This window comes from Macadamia integrifolia, unplaced genomic scaffold (assembly GCF_013358625.1).
Source record: "Macadamia integrifolia cultivar HAES 741 unplaced genomic scaffold, SCU_Mint_v3 scaffold621, whole genome shotgun sequence".
Lineage (NCBI taxonomy): Eukaryota > Viridiplantae > Streptophyta > Magnoliopsida > Proteales > Proteaceae > Macadamia > Macadamia integrifolia.
Window position 1 is genome coordinate 95,816 of NW_024870499.1, and position 5,146 is coordinate 100,961.

The following is a 5,146-nucleotide window of genomic DNA, read 5'->3' on the forward strand; positions in this document are numbered from 1 at the left end:
CCTACTCCACTGTTTTCTCTGGTTCGATTTCTTTCCGAAAGATAACTACCATAGAGCTCGAGAGCTTTCTTCTTCTTCTTCTACTGCAAGATGCTTTGATGATTGTTTAGATTATGGCTTGATTTGATCTACCGTCTAAAGGTTACTGCTTTGCTCTGTTTGTTTCTTCTCCTTAATCTTCATAATCTGAAGTACTTTGATCAACTTCGATTTATCAAGATCTTGAGTTGGGTTTTTGCCGCAAGTTTTATTTTATAGTGGTAGACTGGTAGTTGCATAAAATGGTGATGGGTTTATTATTTTTGGAGAAAATTGTAAACCGGATTTCTAGATATGATGTTTTTTGGGGGGAATTGTAAATTTTGGTGAATATTAGAGAGTGTGAGGCTGGATTTCTCTGTTCTAGTGATCTGTAACCTTATATATGTCTAGTTTAGTTATTGTTTTCTTTAGTCATGTTTTTTCTTTTATCTGAGTTGTGGATTTCGCTTTGTCTTGCTTCAGTGTAGTTCATCATATATTTGATTGGCCTTTTATGCAAGAAGTTCAAGCTTATTTTGCTTTCAGCCTTCTCTCTCTGAGTTGTGAATTTCGCTTTTAAGTGCTGATTTGCAGGATTGAGAGTTATTTATTTATTTTTAAATTGGAACAGGGTATCAGGAGATTGGAACACTGGTTCATGGGGATGAGTTTTTTGTTGGTTGGGAAGAACCTACTTCTGGTGTGGAATTTCTGATGTATCCCTTTGATGGGATAACAAAGCATGCAGTGATAGAATGCGACTTCAAGGTGGAATTGATGGTGGGGGAGATCAACTATATCGAACAGTATACAGAGCCATCATCTGCTATAATTCTGTTGCAGTTGGAATCATCTGTCTGTGTTTATTACAGAACTGCAGATGGTGACATTTCTGCATCGGTTCCATTTGATATGTTGGATCATGAGGATCCTTGGATTAGAACTACATACTTTACGCCTAGCAAAGTAATTGATAGGTGTAATTCCTACAGAATCTCAATCTCAAGCCGTTTTTGGTTGATACTGAAAAAGGCCATTGATTGTCCAAAAGAACTGAGGATATCATATGACTATCCTGGACTGAACTTACAGATCCAGGAAGAACCTGACTTTGGAGTTACCATGACTTACTCTTTCTTCTGTATTAACTACAATGAAGGAAATAGTTTTGAGGTTAAGTTCTTAGTGAATACTATCATGCACAATGCTATTATGTACCAGAACCAGTCATTGAATAAGTTCTTTGATATGCTAAGAATGCAGACAAGAGATGTGAATGTAACAGCATTGAAACATATCTGTTCCTATAAGCATCTTGTGTTTGATGCATACAAGAGACTGAAAATAGTCCAAGCATGGTTGCTGAACAATCCTAAACTACTGAAGCGTTCCAAAGGGTCAGATGATAGTGCTGAAGTAAGGAGATTGGTTATAACCTCAACTAAAGCCTATTGCCTTTTACCAGAGGTTGGAATTCTTTAACCTGGCATAGTGTTTGATGCTCAATATGCATACTTTCATGCTTTGTTTATGGTGCTATGTCTACATATCTATTGGTTAATTGTGGTGTATTATTGCTGCAGTTTTGAGTAATGGAGTGGACGTAGCTGCTTCTTCCAAGCAACTCCGGCTCTTCTTTGTCACTAATCAAGGCCATATAAAGCCAACCTACTAGTCTCCGCGGGTTCCTCTATGGGTGTCATGATTTGATTGTGGCCCATAGAAACGTGTTCTGTGTTAGTTTCTTTTGATTATGACCAAATTTTCGTCCCATGTTCAATCAGGAGCCTTGGGGTTGGTCATGTGAACTGGTGTTGGGTTCTTGAAATTCCCTGCTGAAAGAACCCAACACCAAAGCTACCCACTCAGATATGGGACAAAAATTGGGTAATAATCAGAAGAAACAAATGCAGAACACATTTCTGTGGGCCACGATCAAACTATGACATCGACAGACGAACCCGCAGAGACTAGTAGGTTGGCTTATATGGTCTTGATTAGTGATAAAGAAGAGCTGGAGTTGCTTGTAAGAAGCAGCCACATCAATAATGAACATCCCATCCACTACTTCAAAAATATTAGCTCTATTATTGCTGCAGTTATGACTATAATATTTTGAAGGACAGCTAGTATGCCACTCAAATGAATATGATTAGTATTGAGATCATTAAGGTCACATTTCGCAATATTTTTCTTGTTTTTACTGTTCTCTGTGTTTCAGTTTGATTTGGTTTTGTATTATCTACATCCTGAGCTGCAAATCGGAACTGTAAATTTATATTTTGTAGTAGTAACTATCTATATAATGGGCCATTTGGTTTGGTTTATATTTGACAAATATTATTGTCACTTTGTTTTACTAAGATCCATGTCTTACCTCCATGTAGACTAATGTGTTTAGCCATGATATATAAGTGGCCAGAATCATTTGGGCCTCCTCTGATGGGGATGCACTTGGGATATCAGGGATGAAAATTAATGTGGCAGATGTTATTGTGAAACTGCCACGGTACCTTTTCCTGAAAACCTTAAAGAATATGAAATATTGGATGGATGGAATTATTGGCTGGGTCTATTTGTGGCCTAGATAAGATCCCTCTGTTGTGTAAATCATTTGCCAATGTAGGTGCAATTGAAGTATTGAACCATGTAGTCCTTCTATTAATGTCAACAAATTGTTGAATCTCCTAATGACGCTCTAATCTATCTCATCTTCCAAATTGATGTTATGAATCTTCACTTCAGCTTTGCCCCTACAAAATTTAATGATTTCCTGAATGGAGAATATTTCAGTTTTCCATACTTTTCCTGTTTTCAACATAATAGAAGCATGTTTAATTGCATCTGGGAAGGATGGCAGAAATCTCTAATGTCTATTTTTTTGTTGTTCAACAGGACATAATAGATTTCTTCACGAGGAACATGGTAAATGACAACCTTGGTGTTATCTGCAATGCTCACAAGGTTCATGCTGACCAGAGTGAACATGGTGCCTTGGATGAGAAATGCTTAGAATTGGCTGAGCTTGTAGCCACCACAGATGTTGACTTTCCAAAAACTGGCAAGCTTGTTACAATGCCCCAAGCGCTTAAACCTAAAATGTACCCTGATTTTATGGGCAAGAGTGAGTCCCAGTTGTACAAGTCAATGAGACATTGGAAAATTCTATTGCAAGATTAAAGATGCATCAGAAGAAGTGCCAGCATCCTTGGAGCTAACCTGTGGTACTGAAAATATTCCTAATGATGTGAATTTCGAGATACCAGTGTCTGCGGATTTCCTTGGAGATGCCTGGAATCATATGCTCTTTTGGGGCATTACAAAGTGGACAGGGATGAAGAGGTGGTGACGGGCACATATGGTCCATGCCAAAGCACAATAGCAGAAATCAGGGAGAACTGAAAGAGAGGCTTAAGCATATCTATAGTGCATTAAAGAGTGAGTTTGACAAATAAATTTGAGAATGAGTGTACAGATTCTCAGAAACTTGCGGATGATGAACAGAAGCACTGCTTATAAAATGGAGGGCATCAGCATGGTACCAAGTGACATTCCACCCTCGATGGGTGAAAGAAGCACTGCAGCTGAGTTGAGCCTGAGGGTGAAAACCTACCAGCAATGCTTAGATTTGCTTGGATATCTTGGATCCCATCTGAGTTTAGTGTTATGGGTTGCAAGGCTCCAGTGCTATTCTTTTTCCCTCGAAACTCATTTTGGCTGCAATTTTGCTGAGTGAAGAGGCCAACTGTATAGTTATGCTCATTATTTTCTGTTGCTGAGTGAAGCTTTTAGAAGTTACATTTGCACTCATTAAATGTAAAGAAGCTGGAGCTCCATTAGGCAATTGTATATGTTATTGGTTTCTTATGATTGTAGTGCCATTGCTAATCCTTGTGATCCTCTTCTACTTCCTTAAAAATGAGCATCCCCCCCACATATCCCTCTTGCACATGAAACTGATATGTGCTTGATCTTTTATTGTTTATACTCATCTTCTCCAAGAGTGTCTCCTCACCATGGACCTTGTAAAATAAGGGGTGCGAGTCAACAATGATATAAGAGTCCATTCATATGGTCACATCATCAGTGGTGAATGGATTCTTACTTCTTCATGGGTGAAGGAGAACTAAAACCTCTTTATTAAGGAGAGAATCTCTTCATCCATGGGATTTGACTCTTTGATTGGATTAGAGTAGATATTTACCTCTTATAATATGGGTTGGGAGTAAGGGTGTCAATCGGTTCGGTTCGGTTTCGAATGATGATTAGGTGGATCAGAACCGAATCAAGAACCGACTCGATTCCATATTTAGATACTCAAGCCGATTCAATTTGATTCGGTTCGGTTTTGGTTCCAATTCGGTTCTGATATGCAGTTTTAATTCGATTTTGTTACCTCGATTTTAATTCGGTTATGACAATGGTTCCACTTTTGGGGACTGTGATGGATCAAAGACCATAATGAGCTCAAGTTATGGGCCTTATGGATAACTCCAAAATTCTCTTAGCATGTAAATATGTGATGATAAATTATAAAAAACACACCTAAAAATTCTTTCTTAACGATACTAAGTTTTTTTTCATTTTTTGGTTTTAAGAGCAATTCGGTTCAATTTCGGTTTGAACCGACAGTTCTTACACCCTAAACCGAAATCGAGCCGAACCAAGATTCATACTCATACACTCAAACCAAATTTGAAACGAAGTAATTCGGTTCGATTCGATCCAATTAATTCGGATCGATTTTGAATTAAGTATTCAATTTCAATTTGAAATTGACATCCTTAGTTGGGAGTTAACAATGGCAATCGCTATTTCAGAAATCTAATCTCATGGTCAAATCGCCATTGGTCTAAAGATTCTTTATTCACTATGGTAGATGGAACCCATTCTTTTTGCTTTTCCTTTTTGTTTGTTAGGGTTGGGGTCATGGTTTTAAGTATCTCCGATACCGATACGATACCCTCCGATACGTATCTTAAATTTAGCCGACCGATACGATACACACCGATACGATACATGGAATTTTTAAAATCCTTTCGTATCGATATATATCCGACAATACATACCGATATGCATCAATATACCACCAATACACATCGATACGATACGATATGCCTCGATA

At 38.0% G+C, this 5,146-nt stretch overlaps 1 pseudogene; it reads left to right on the forward strand.

Moving 5' to 3' along the window:
- LOC122069449 overlaps window positions 1-3,909 on the forward strand; it is an 11,197-nt pseudogene extending 7,288 nt beyond the window's left edge.
- The last annotated feature ends 1,237 nt before the right edge of the window (window positions 3,910-5,146 follow it).